This window comes from Durio zibethinus, chromosome 12 (genome assembly GCF_047325235.1).
Source record: "Durio zibethinus cultivar Kanyao isolate XHJ-2024 chromosome 12, ASM4732523v1, whole genome shotgun sequence".
Taxonomy (NCBI): domain Eukaryota; kingdom Viridiplantae; phylum Streptophyta; class Magnoliopsida; order Malvales; family Malvaceae; genus Durio; species Durio zibethinus.
Genome location: NC_143173.1, coordinates 19,594,905 through 19,609,215, shown reverse-complemented (window position 1 = coordinate 19,609,215; position 14,311 = coordinate 19,594,905). Strand labels below are relative to the sequence as shown.

At 27.8% G+C, this 14,311-nt stretch overlaps 1 pseudogene; it reads left to right on the top strand.

Moving 5' to 3' along the window:
* Positions 1-345: 345 nt before the first annotated feature.
* Positions 346-1,216, top strand: LOC149515857 (phenylalanine N-monooxygenase CYP79D16 pseudogene; annotated as a pseudogene).
* The last annotated feature ends 13,095 nt before the right edge of the window (positions 1,217-14,311 follow it).

Here is a 14,311-nt window from a genome sequence, read left to right as displayed (position 1 = left end):
ACCACATTAATAGAGTCAATGGCTGCATCAATATTTTTAACTATATAAAATTGACAAAATTAATGATTGAATTAATATTATCAGTTCAAAATAATACGATAACTAAATTTGTATAAATTACCGTACAAGGATTAAATTCTAAATTTTCATAAAATATAAAAACCTCTAACATAATTTATCCTAAAATTAACTAAATTAATCAACTTGTGTACTAAAATGGAAGGATTATGGAGCTAATGTTTAATTAATTTTACGTACAAATTTAATAATCACGTACGATCGATGGTATTTGGTGGTGATGGATAAAATTTTTTGGTTAACTAAATTAAGTGTGGTGATCCTTGTTTGGTATACATGCAGGAATTGATGCTTGAAACAGGGGATAATCCTGCTAATGTAGCAGAATGGGCTATGGCAGAGATGCTCAACAAACCTGAAATTCTCCAAAAAGCCTGCCAGGAAATAGACAGTGTTGTTGGAAAGGAGAGATGGGTTCAAGAAGCTGACATTCCAAAACTCAATTATATAAAGGCTTGTGCAAGGGAAGCTTTTCGGCTTCACCCCATTGCACCCTTCAACGTTCCTCACGTGTCAATAGCCGATGCCACAGTTGCCGGCTACGTCATCCCTAAAGGTAGTCATTTCCTGCTCAGCCGAGCAGGCCTAGGCCGGAACCCGAAAGTTTGGGACGAGCCATTGGAATTCAAACCTGGGCGGCATCTGAAGGATGGTTTGAGTGACAAAGTTGATCTGACAGAGCCGGAACTGAGGTTTATTTCGTTTAGTACCGGAAGGCGTGGGTGCATAGGCGTGGCTCTTGGGACTGAAATGACTGCAATGCTGTTTGCCAGGCTGATTCAAGGTTTTAAATGGAACGTACCGCCTAATGAATCGAAAATTGACCTCTCTGAATCGGAAGATGATCTTTTCTTGGCAAAACCATTACATGCACTGGCTAAACCACGCTTGCCTGCTGCACTCTATACTCAGCTTGACTACTAGTCAAATTTAAAAAGCTTTAGTGCTACAATACTGTACTAAATAAACTGTAACCAAGTTATTATTAGAGGTCATGAGAATAAGACATGTAGTCATCATTAAGCGGTGATATTCAGCATGTTTGGAATTCAAAATCCAACGTGGGCAACCCTATGTTATTGCTATATATGATTCCAATTTCCATTAAGAATCTAACCATGCAAGTTGAGTTTCCCTGATTCAGCCAAGCAGTAGCTTTTTTTTCACCAATTGGAAATGAAGGCGCACATACTTATACCAAATGATGTTCATAAGTCCATGGATGAATAATATTAGGAAAAAATGCCAATTAAACGTAGTTTTCAATCATTCTAAAAAAATTTTAACTTTTGGTAGGGTTAAGCAGCTTCACTCCCTTTTGTGGTATCTTGTTTTGATTTTGCGAAAATGTTCAGAAATTTTTTGTCCAATTTTGACTTTTATTAATTAAAAATTTTCTTTTTCAAAATACCCTCATATTGAAAAATAGAAAAAGGATTTTTCATATAGTTAAATGGTAATAAAAAAGTAAAAATGAATTTTTTTACTTTTTAAATTAATGAAACATTTTTTAGGCATGTAAAAATATGCAAACAAAATATGATTTATTATACGGGGATAGCACTAATATTCTCTTATTTCATTTATATTCAATGTCCTTTTATGTTTTTAAATATTAATACAAAATTTATGGCACTATGAAATTAATATTTCAATATAGTATATATAATTAAAAATAGTAATATGATAAATTACAAAATTTTAACATGTGGTAAACCAAAATAAATATAACTTTTTAAGGTTTAAAAAATGCCAATTAACCTGTCTAACCATTTTCGCGTTAATTTGAAGTTGAAAGCAAATTTTTTTTTTGTTTGAAATCTCTATTCCTTCCTTAATTTTCATCCCATTAATAAAGTTGATTTGAAAATTAACCAAAGAAAGCACAAAATCCTAAACCCTAAATTTATTTGAACTCTAACCAAAGAATATGTATTTGTAATTTATCCTTTAATAATAAAGATATAAATATTAATTTTCTTTGACAAATTAAAACAAAAAACCTACACATCAAAGCTAGATTGGACTGACAGTGAAAACAAAAAAAATGGATTTTTGAGTTTAATTCAACCCCTTCATTGTATTTTTTTTCCTAATTAATTTTCAATAAATCAATTATTAGTTTCAAAATTAAATTTAATCCCTTTACTATTTTAGTTAAGTAGGTTTTATCTCTCAAAATTAATTTTAATTGATTCAATGCTAACACTTTTATTAATAATGAAATGAAGGAAATAGCACAAAAGTTTTTAATAATTTTTCATTTTTGTTTCAGATTCAGCAAAAGTATATATTAAAGAACCTCAGAGTGCGACAATTGCTTTTTTCTAACATCAAATTCTGCCCCTATGCTCATAAAAAGAAATACAAAACGGTAAAATAAAATAAATAAATAAATAAATAAAAACCTTGTAGTGTTAGAAAATTCACAGCAAGCTTTCCTGGAACATAAGTAGGAAAGTAAGAAAGGTCAGAAATACCCTTCTCTATAGTTATTGTTGGAAAGTGGGAGGGAGCTGTTGGTGGTGAAAGGAGGGAGTTGTGTGGGGCAAGGGGTGAGAGAGAGTAATAATTATCAGAACGCGGTGACGAATGCGGTGACGATTACGCGCAGTATTTGCAAGGTGGAGAATAGTAATGGTGGTGGTGGATGTGGGCTTAGTGGGAGGAAAGATGTTTCATTTTCGAGCGAGTCTGCTGATTCTTTGGGGGTCATTTTATCTGACCCTGTCATGTAAGTAATTTTAATCTAAATGTTGAATGAATAATTAGTAATTTTGTTTTATATCTATATCTTGATGTTGAATTTTGGCGATAATTTATGTATTAATAGGCAGTGTTAACTGCTAGTTCATGTAGTTGTGAAATTTATAAACTAGTGAGCTTCAGCTGAGATTATGAGGTTGAGGAAAGTTGGTATTAGTAGTGTAAGTTGCTGCAGCAAGTTATGTATGCTATGCTGCAAGGCTAGGGAACAAGTAGGGCTATGGAGAAATTTGCCTCCTTTTAGCGAAGTTGGTACATTTGTTACTAATATAATTGAGCAACGACTTTTGGTCGAGGACACGGTTGAAGTCTTGTATCCTGGTGCGTTATATATCATGGGCTTAGCTCTAATCATTTGGGACTCCCATTTTTCTTTTGCAAATAGATTTTTTTTTTTCAAACGTTGCCCCTAACGTGGAGAGTGATACTTAGTATCTAAGTTTCTTGCAAAGAAATTATTATAGGCTCAAAAGGGATAGTAAATGAATGATTTTACTTTTTGTACAAAAGATAAAAGAAATACGTTTATTTTTCATTTCAAATATGAATACTTTTTTTGAAAAATCTCTATTGAATGAAATGAAGCTTGTGGATATAAAGGATTACATTCTCCTAAAATGGCTTTACTTTTGCCTTTTGCTAAATAAGCAAAGCATGTTAACTTTAATTCACCCAATATATTAGGGGTTTAAGTCATCAATCTCATCATATGAATGACATTTTCAAGATTAAATCCCAAATTATTGTCACAATTATCTGAATATTCATTACTTGGAATATGGGAGCGAGTAAAGCATGATGGGATACATAAAAGTAATGATAAAAAGAAGAATATGCAATAAAATGCATTTACCATTTTATTGAAATGCAAGATAAATTCAAGATAAACACATAAAATACCTCCCTAAAGTTCATTACTTCTAAAACATCTTCTCAAAATCATGCCCTTGTATTATTGAGCAAAATATTTTCAATGACATTCGACCTTTCATTATCGTCAAATTTTATCAAACCAGCATTGATGAGACCTTATACCTTATGCTTTAGAGCAACAAAATTCTCTGTTAAGTGACCTATAATTCTATAATGGTAGTCATATTGAGTATTAGCATCATACAATTTCAGATAAGGAGGTTTCAATGCCTCAACATGAATAGGGGCTAGCAAATGATTTTTCAATAAATGTGACAGCAAGTCTATATATGTTATAAGATTACGATCAAAAGAAGCTTTTTTTTTTTGTCGTTTTGTGATTCCTTTAAATTGCTGGTTTGATTATTAGATCTTGGGGTTATTTAGAGCCAAGTCTATGATATGCTCGTACTGGGTAATGAACGCCTTTGCCAATTTTTTCCATGAAGTAATACAAGTCCTGTTTAGCTGGATATACCACTTTGTAGCAAAACCAATATGGTTGTCATGGAATACATGAAGCAATAATTTCTTGTCACTAGTATAAGCGACCATTTTTTAATAAGACATAGTGACATGAGTCACTAGATACTTAGTACCATCATACTTTTTAAACTCTAAGACTTTAAATTTTGGTGGGATAACAACATCAAGAACCAAGCAAAGTCTAGTCGTATCCATAAAATCGTAAAATCTATTCTTTCTACAACTTGTAATCTTTCATCTAGCAAATTCATCTTTTGCTCAAATCTAAAGTCTTCTAAGGCTTTTAGTGCTTTCAACTTCTTCTTTGAGTCATTTAGATTTTGAACTTATACTAGTTCTATTGCTTTTTTTCTAAAAATAAGATTGACATAACTTTAAAAGTGCCCTTGAGTTGCTGTGAAAGGCATTCCAAGGTACGTATATCCTATTGGGAATGGGAATTGCTGTGGAAGAATTGCTTAAGTGGACTAGACTGGGCTTGAGATGGACCATACCTAGAAGGGTATAAGGGGTCAACGATATTTTGTGATAGATGGTGATGGGGGCTGGCATTTTCTTCCATACCTTCCTCTTTGTTCAACTTGTTTAGGGCTTATAAGATTTTATTCAACTTCCTTTGTGCTCTTTTTGGCCTTTTCTATTTTCTTAAAATGATTTGTGTTCTCTTGCTCCATCTATTTAGCTTGAACTTGGGTATTATATTGGTGGTAAGTTAATTGAGTAGAGTTTTTAAATAGTTGAGCTATCCTTAAACCTAGACTTGATAATTTTGAACATGATATGATGATAGACATGGAATTGTTATGAATAAAAAACAGAAAGATAACAAATTTTAAAATTTTAGCAAAAATTATAAATAGGTTTAAAAAAATAAAAAAAATATATTTTATGTTTTTATGTTGACACAAATTGTGATAGGTAATTTTTGTATAAAATACGATATGAATATATAAATTTTTAGTATTTTATATTATACAAATACACGAATTATCATGTATACTTAAATTTATGTACCACTATTTTAAAAGTAGTGCACTATTCATGCAAATGCAATGTATGAGAGATAATGTTTGTCCATTTTAAAAATTTCAACAAAAAAAAGAGCCTTATTTTTTTTCCATAGAATCAAACTAGACGTTTAGTGGGTTTCATGAAAGCTTTTGTTGAAAATACCTTTAAGGTAGGTATTTTATGCAGTATATATGCATGTTTATGAATATACAAGTAATGAAATTGGTTAATTAGCTCAATATAAAAATAAGTCTATTAGCACAAATAGAATATAATAATATGATTATAAACTTTAGGTCAATTCTAAAAAATAAAAGAAACATAGCTCTACCTATAGTTTAGGCTCATAAAGCTAACTATATGTGGTTTTAGGTAATTCTAAAGGTTTCAAAATTATTCCTCACATCATTGTCCATCATAAACTAATAAAGCACCCTATCTTCGTCCATCATAAACTATAAGTGGAAAGGATTTAATTTGAGTGAGAAAATTTCGCTAGCCATTATAGAGCATTAAAACTTTATAAAAGTATAGGTACTATACTCCTTTCTAGAGGGATGAAACTTAGGTATAGAATTTATGTTTATGCACATGCATATGAATGATATAATAAATACATTTTAAAAAAATAATGATAATAATAAAGAAAAAATATTATAAAAAAAACTAACTTTATTAGGTTTTTGGATAACACAAATTAATTTGTTGCTTGACTCTCGGCTTATCCCCAGTAAAGTCGTTGAACTATCATAATATATAAATATGTAAACCTATCGCTAGACACAATTTAATGAGTCGCCATCAATTTTTTTTTATTTAGGTGTGCTTGGCCACCTAACCGAATCTATCTTTTTAAAAGAATGTCCCAAGGTTGACTCGTGTATCTTTAATAAGTGGATTCTAGTATACGAAACCAAGCTAGGTTCGAGAGTACGGTTATATATGAAGAAAGTTATAATACCCTTATAACGTCCATTAAAGAATAGTACCGGTTATTTTCATATTATCCCTTAAGCCTTCTAAAATTTAAATGTATTAAGAACTATTCTTAACTAACTCTAATATTTTAACAAAAAATTAAGAAAAATCCCTTGACTTCAATAGTATACAAGAAAATAATTATTTTTCTTGAAGAGGCTTTATCATCGAATCATTTCACATTTGTCTTATTTTTTATAAAATTCTTTAAAAAAATTTAATTTCAAAGAAAATTGATACTTCAACTTTTTCCTCAAAATTTTTTAAATTATTTTTTGTTTAAGGAAAAATTAATACTTTCAACTTTTTTCTCAAATTTTTTGAAATTATTTTTATTTAAGAAAATTTAATACTTCACTTTTTCTTAAAAATTTTTAAATTATTTTTGTTTAAAGAAAATTTGATAACTCTATTTTTTTCTAATTTTTGAAATTATTTTTGGTTTAGGAAAATTTTGATACTTTAACTTTTTCTTCAAAAAAATTTTTATTTAACTTAAAGAAAAATTGGTACTCCAACTTTATCCTTAATTTTTTAAAATAATTTTTTTTAGAGGAAAAATTGATAATTCAAATTTTTTTCCTCAAGTTTTCTTGGAATTTTATCTTGAGGAAAATTTAATATTTTAACTTTTTCCCCAATTTTTTTTGAAAATTTTCTTATTTTAAGGAAAAATCAATATTTTTACTTCTCCTTAAATTTTTGAAAATAAAAAACTAATAAATAAATAAAATGAAAGAATAAATGGAAAGAAACTTAAAAAATATTAATTTAATAAATAAGAAAAAGAAAAAGAAAAAAACACTGAAACAAAAACTCAGTTCGGCTAAAAAATTGTCTTAGTACTTGGCCACTAACTCAGGGATGGCTTGGAGGTTTGACGGCTCGGCTTGAGGCTTAAACAGCTCGGCTTCAACAGATAAAATAGCTTTTTGGTTGAACAAAATGGGTCTAGTTCAGATCTTAGTAAAACACGTGGATCTTGGGAATTAAAACGCTTCAAAACATCATTATTTGGTCTTTTGTATATAATTCCAAAGTCTACCCTTTTTTTTAAGAATATCTTTTTTGCTCTCTCTCCTATTCTGCTTCTCTCTTTAAAAGCAATATCCAACAACCAGATTTTGCAAAGCTTGTTAGAAGTTCATCAATTTTTTGAAATTTTTAGTCAAAATCTAAAAATCACACCAGAATATCATCGAAAACTGAGATTTTTTTTCTAGAAAACTCATCAAAAAATTTAAATTCTGCCAAAAAATTCAATCAAATTTTGAAACTTTTTCAGCAAAATTCTAAAAAACAAAAAACCTTTTGTTTTTTGCTAATTTAAACCCCAAACATGCTTCCTTACTAAATTTTCCTTGAATCAAATCTCCTCAACTAAAAAGTAGGAAAAGCTAACACTTATTCCTTCAATTCTCTCAATTTTTTAACTTTAATTCCTCTGATTGTTGTGTTATTACTAGTATTGCAAGTTTATTTATAGGTGAAGACTAGTAGAATCCCTGATTATTTAGGATTTAATTTCCAAAATTTTGCATTATCATGGAAAGAAAATCAATCTTTATCTTTGAGAATTTAAACTTAAATGAATTTTGATAAAACCAATCTCATCATTGACCCCTTTTCTCTTTTCCCTTTTTTTTTTTTTTTGGAAATATTCATATAAATGTTTAAAAAAACGAAATAAGCATAATGGATAACAAATAAAAAATAAAAATAAAAGAACAAAAAGGATAAATAAATTTTAAAAGAAATACATATATGTACACATAGATAAAATAAAAGGATAAAGAGTAATAATAAAATATAAAAAAAATTCAATAATTAAGCTTGAATTGAATTTAAGCCCAGACTAAATAGGGTATCCATAAGAAGTACAATCAGATTACCTTTTTTACATTTAACTTTTGGTACGAAGTCAAAATTATGAAAGAAATTATCATCTATGGTGTAGAATAAAATAAAACTATTTTGAATTCTTATCAATATTTTATAAAAAAAGTTCTTTCATTAGCCTGACTTTACAATTAAAAAAATTAAAACACACACTAAATTAAAAAAAAAAAGTGATGAATATGCTTCGCACTCTACAATTATATGTAACCTCACAGCTATTATCTTCTTGCTTAGATGGAAAAACTTTCACTTTTTTTGCATCAACTCCTTTATAATATACCAAGTTTCACTACAATTCCATAGCTTCTTAAATATGGTGGGATAATAAAACCATGTTAGATTGATTATTTTGAGACATTTTAATAAAACTCTAACAATTAAAATAATTATATCATATGCCATAAAAGGTCTTTTTTTATAAAATTGTACGTGACACTCGTGTCCCTCAACCCACACAAAAATGAAAGATTATAAAAAAAATAATTTACCATATTTTTGCACTATGATACTTATTGCATGGTTCCACAAACTAGTTTTGGTGAATAATTTGAGTCAATACCATTTTTCTCATGAATGTGAATTTGTTGGATGAATAAGTGTGAGTGAAAAGTTGAGAAAAATAATTGTGAGGAAGATCTATCACTGCGCAATTCTTGAGAGAGATAGAAAACTGATTTTGAAGAACTCAATAATTAGGTAGAAATATTGGATTGTCAACAAGTTTAAAAATGTGTATAACTTTCACTCTTTGTCTATCCTAATATACAAATGTAAAGCTAACATATTATATATTGACTTCTTTTTTTTTTTTTTATAGGTATATATTTATATTTTCTTCAATTTAATTTTTATTGTTTATTTCTTAATTACATTTACACAATGATTGATATCCGTAGCGGAGCACGGGCTGGTGTGTGTATATATATATATATATATATATATATATATATATATATATATACAAAATAAATTTAAATAAATTATTTAAATATTGTTTAAATTAAGCAGGGATTATCATTCTAGTCGATATGAAAATAAACGAAAGTGGGGATAATCATTCAAATCATGTCTTGTTTAATTGCCCGTGGGTTAACAAATTCTGGTGCAATTTTCTACTATGGTGGAATATTAACGGTGTCAACCACAATCCTCGATTTTATTTATGCTAAACTGTTTTGAGATCCCTTTTATACGGAATTTCGAAGTCTTGGTGGCTAGCCACGCATTCTCAGCAGCCATATCTGATCTTTGTGGTTGGCTAAGAATGAATCAGCGTCTATGAAGCACGGGTACTTCTAGACCCTTTCGCTTTGGTGTCATATTTGTGTTTGATACGATACGTCATACTACGTATCAGATTTGATTGGTTATGATAAGAACAAAGAAAAAGACAATTTGGATGCTAAATTAGTCCATCTTGATTTAAATCCGTATTCCTAGTAAAAAAAAAAAAAAAGAAGACATGAACCATTACAAACACAAAGAAATTTGAGTGTAAAGAATAAAAAATTGGGCATAAATTTTAATTTTGAGTCTACTTAGAAAATGAATATATAAAGTATTTTATCCATCCCAAAATATTTGAATTTTATTGATTTTTACGGAATATAAAAAAATTTTAATTTTATTGTATTTAACATTAAAATTTTTTCTAAAATTAAAGTTTTATAAATTTTAATATAAAAAAATCATAAAAATAAAAATTTTAAATGTTCAAAAAATATAGATAATTTTAGGAAATTTAAAAAATAATGGATAAAAAAAATGAAATGAAAGAAATAATTTTTAAGCATAAATAGAAACTTAAAAAAAAAAAAAACACGTTTCCATATATAGGTTTCAGGACAACATAAAAAAAATGTTGAAAGCAACGCAGACATGGACAACCCTTTGGTGTGTGGTCTGTGGCCCATCTAACCCATGTGAGAGAGAGAGAGAGACTTGATTTTATTACAAGCTCCATTGCACCATGCACAATAAAAACATGCTTGGACTCTTTAACTTCTCAATTTGGAAGCACTCCATTTTTTTTTTTTCTGTTTCTCACTAAGCAGTATAGATCGTATTCAAAGGGATGTGACCATCTTATTGTTATTTTGAGGTAATACTTAAATAAATTTTTGAATTTTATTCTAAAATAAAATAAATTTTTTATATTTTATTACATGAAATTAAATTAAAATTATTATTTTATTGTAATTAAATTTTAACGTTATAAAATATTCAGATTTTGTTAAAATTTTATAGTTGAATGATATAATTTATAGAAAATACTTAAACTTTTTTCATTGGAAGGTTACTTGGATTTATTTGGATAAACTTGAGAACAAATAATTTAGTCAATTTTGTTTTAAAAATTATAACACTTGGACTTTATTCATTATTTTTTAAGATTTAATGTATATAATTGTCATAATGTATTGATTTAGGAATCAATTGCTAAACATAAAAATCAAAAGTCATTATTAATTTTTTTATTACGGTACGATTGACCACTAATCTTATTTTTTGATTTACAAACTTAAGATTAAGTTTGAGAGTATAATCATACATGTGAAATGTCTTCATATTACTCTTTCAAAGACGATATCAATTAATTTTATAAAATCTTAAAATAATCTTATTTAAATAATATTTTTAAAGACGATACCAATTAATTTTATAAGATCTTAAAATGATCTTGTTTAAATAATATTTTACCTTTTATATTTTAATTATTTTAAATATTAAAAATTTTCTAAGTTATTTCTTATATTTTAGTATAACTTAAAAAATTTTTCACTTAAGAGTATTCAAAAAAAATATTTATTTTCTTAAAAGGGTTCTATTGTTATATTTATTTTAATATTTTAATAACAAAGCAAACAATATTGCCGTATTATTTCTAAAAAATCATACCAACACTTTTGGTATGTTTTAAAGAAATTTTTTATCTAAAATTTTGAAAAAATTATCACTTGTGATATTTTTATATTTTTATTATTGATGAAAATTTTAATTTACTTTAAAATATTTATTAATTGTTTATATTATTATGAATGTAAGTAAAAAATTATATCGATTTAATTTTCAAAATATTTTTAATATATTTGAAAAGATCTTTGAAAAATTTTTCACTTAAGAGTTTCGATAAATATCATCACTCATGATTTTATTTTTATTCTATCATAAAAAAATTTTACTTTCTTTAACAATTTATTATCAAGTATTTTATATTTTTTTATCATTTTATAATTTTATTATCTATTTTTTTTTATTAAAGAGATTTCTCAAAATTCCACCAACATTTTTAACAAAAGTTTGAAAAACGCTTTTTTCAAAAATTATTATTAAAATTACCATTCATGATTTTATTTTAATTTCATCATTAGGAGTCTCATGAAATTATTATTATTATTATTATTATTATTATTATTATTATTATTATTATTATTATTATTATTATCATATTAGGATGCACCTACACCACAAAATTTGGGACAGTGCACCTACACCACAAATTTTGGGACGTAGAGTGCTGAACTGATCCCCTCAATTGGCCTCTTCGTTCCAACCGAAAGGTTCATTGTCACTTAAGTTTTCTGGTGTACAAGTTGCTGTGGTCTTTTGCACCCAACCATCAATGCTTGTAAAAGTTCCAAGCGCACACGGCTTTTTGCCCTTGTCTTAATCACTTTGATCGGTATATTCGTCAAAATAAAAATATGTGGTTCTAATTAATGGTTCTTCCAACCCCCTCTTACCCCCTAAACCACACCTTTTTCTAGTATCTATTCACCAATTTTTCCTTTTCTCCTTTGCATATTAATTCTCATTTTAATATGAAATCAGTGACAAATTTCATACAATCCATTATTTTATGATTGTTGGCAAGATTGAGTTGTTTAATCTTTAAAAGAGAAATAAGATCATTCAAACATGTAACTTTTCATTTTCATTTTCATTTCCTAATTTTATTCAATTAGTTAATATACATGTATGGAAGAGATTTGAAACAAAATAAATTAAAAAAAATATTTTTTGCCCCAAGATTTAAAAAGTTAATGGATTATTATTTTGATTGAATTCACTTAGTATATTTAAATTAATTTTATATATTTTCAACTCAATAAATAAGTTTGAAAAGTTAATATGTATTCATTTAAAACATAATTTTTAAAAAATAATCACTTATTTTAATAAAAAGGTTCGTGTTAAATTTAAAATAAATATTATATATCAAATTGAGATATATGGATGATATTATAAATCCTTACAAACTTTTGAAGTTTTTTTAAGTAATGAGATCATATATATATTTTTTTATATAAGAGATCATAATGTGCTGATAATAAAAAAAATTAATAGTGATTGAAATTTAAATTTCAAACCTATTAAATATAATTTTTTAAAAATGATTGCATAAATTAATAAAATTAATTAAATTTCATATTCATTAATATTTTCAGGCTTTGGTTATATTTAATTCATTCTCAAAATGATCTTAAGGCTGCACTCTTCAATAATATCTTTAAGATTTTACTCAATTTTTTTTTTCACAAAAAGTAAATTCTGATTGAAAAGAAAAACAAGAAAGAAAATTCTTCTGTAGACTCAATTTTATGAATCCTTATATATTGTCTGATATCCACAACGGCTAAAATATTTCAATCTCAACAAATAAATTTATGCCAATATAATATTTTTATATGACATTGAAAAAATATTTGTATTTGTTTACATGAGTGAAAGATAACTACGAAGTCTAGTATTTTTATGGAGCTACCGGAAGCAATTAATTCTTGGTATGTAAACACCGATTTTATCTGGGTTTACTGTTTTTATTTTAGTTTAATTTTAATAATAATTTTAATAATAATATCAATAATAATATTAAAAATTAAAAAATTAAAAATCAAAATTATTAAAATATTAATTAAAACAAACCAAAAAAAGGAGAAGAAAGACAGAAAACAGAGGGCTAGTACGACGCTGTCGCCGCTCCTGTCCAACCCTCTGCTTGCCCCCTGTCCAGCCCCCAACCAACCTCGGTCTACCACCTCTACAGCCTACCTTAACCCATTTACAGCCACCCTACAGCCACCCAGATCCTTCTATTTGAAGCTCTTTAAAACCCTCAGCCTCTTCCTTTTCAGACTCTCTCTCGAACACCAAAAAAAAAAAACACCAAGCTCTCTGGAACAAAAAAAAAAACCTTTCAGATAGAAGCTAAAAATACGCAAACAAACACCCCCAAATGCCGAAATAGAAAAACCAAAAAACACAACAACACAGTCCTTTCCGTAGGGAAAAAACCAACGTCGAGTCACCTGCACCAAAAAAGAAGGGTATTAGCTAGTTTTCAAAAAAAAGAGAAAGAAAAGAATAAAAAAAACATCGAGCCCAGATCTATGATTACCAGAGCTACTTCTCGTAAAAAGGACAATCAATTTGAACTCAGGAGGTTGAAAAGGAACCTCCTAGTTAGTTTTGAAGTTTTCGGCCATTGGTGACCACCACCAACGATGACCTAGGCGGCGATCGACGTGACGGTCTGGCGACTGGATGGCAAGAGCCCCAGAGCTCTCTTCCCTTTTTTTTTTCTCTGAAATAGAAAAGAATGAACAAAAAAAAATCTTTAGTTATATATAGAAAAGCAAAGCTCAAAACGATGTCGTTTTGGGCAGGGAGGATCCGTGCATGGACCCGAACTCGACCCAGGGTCCGCGTAATCGACCCGTCAACCCGACTCCTCAGCAACTCTAAATCGATTTGACCAGACCGGACTGAACCGCTCCCTAGAACAATCCGAACCGCTCCTCAACCGACTCAACCGAACCGCGCGTCGAACCGATCATGTTTTTGGTCCAACCGAACCACCGTGACCAGTCCGATTCAAGAAAAATATATTTTTTTAATTTTCTAATTTTTTTATATATTATTATTTTTGTTATTTTAAGTATTTTTTTATATTTATGCATAGTAAGTTCTTAAATTTGTTAGGATAAATTTTTAATTGTTTTAATAATAATAAAAATGAAAACAAGTAAGATAATAATTAAAATATATATTAAAAATGCCTAAAAAAATAATAATAATATATTTTTTATTATTTTTCCTGCCTAGATGTTGGAGGGAATAAAAATATATTCTTAAAAATAATTTTGCCTAGATGTTAGGAAATTATTATTAATAAATTTTC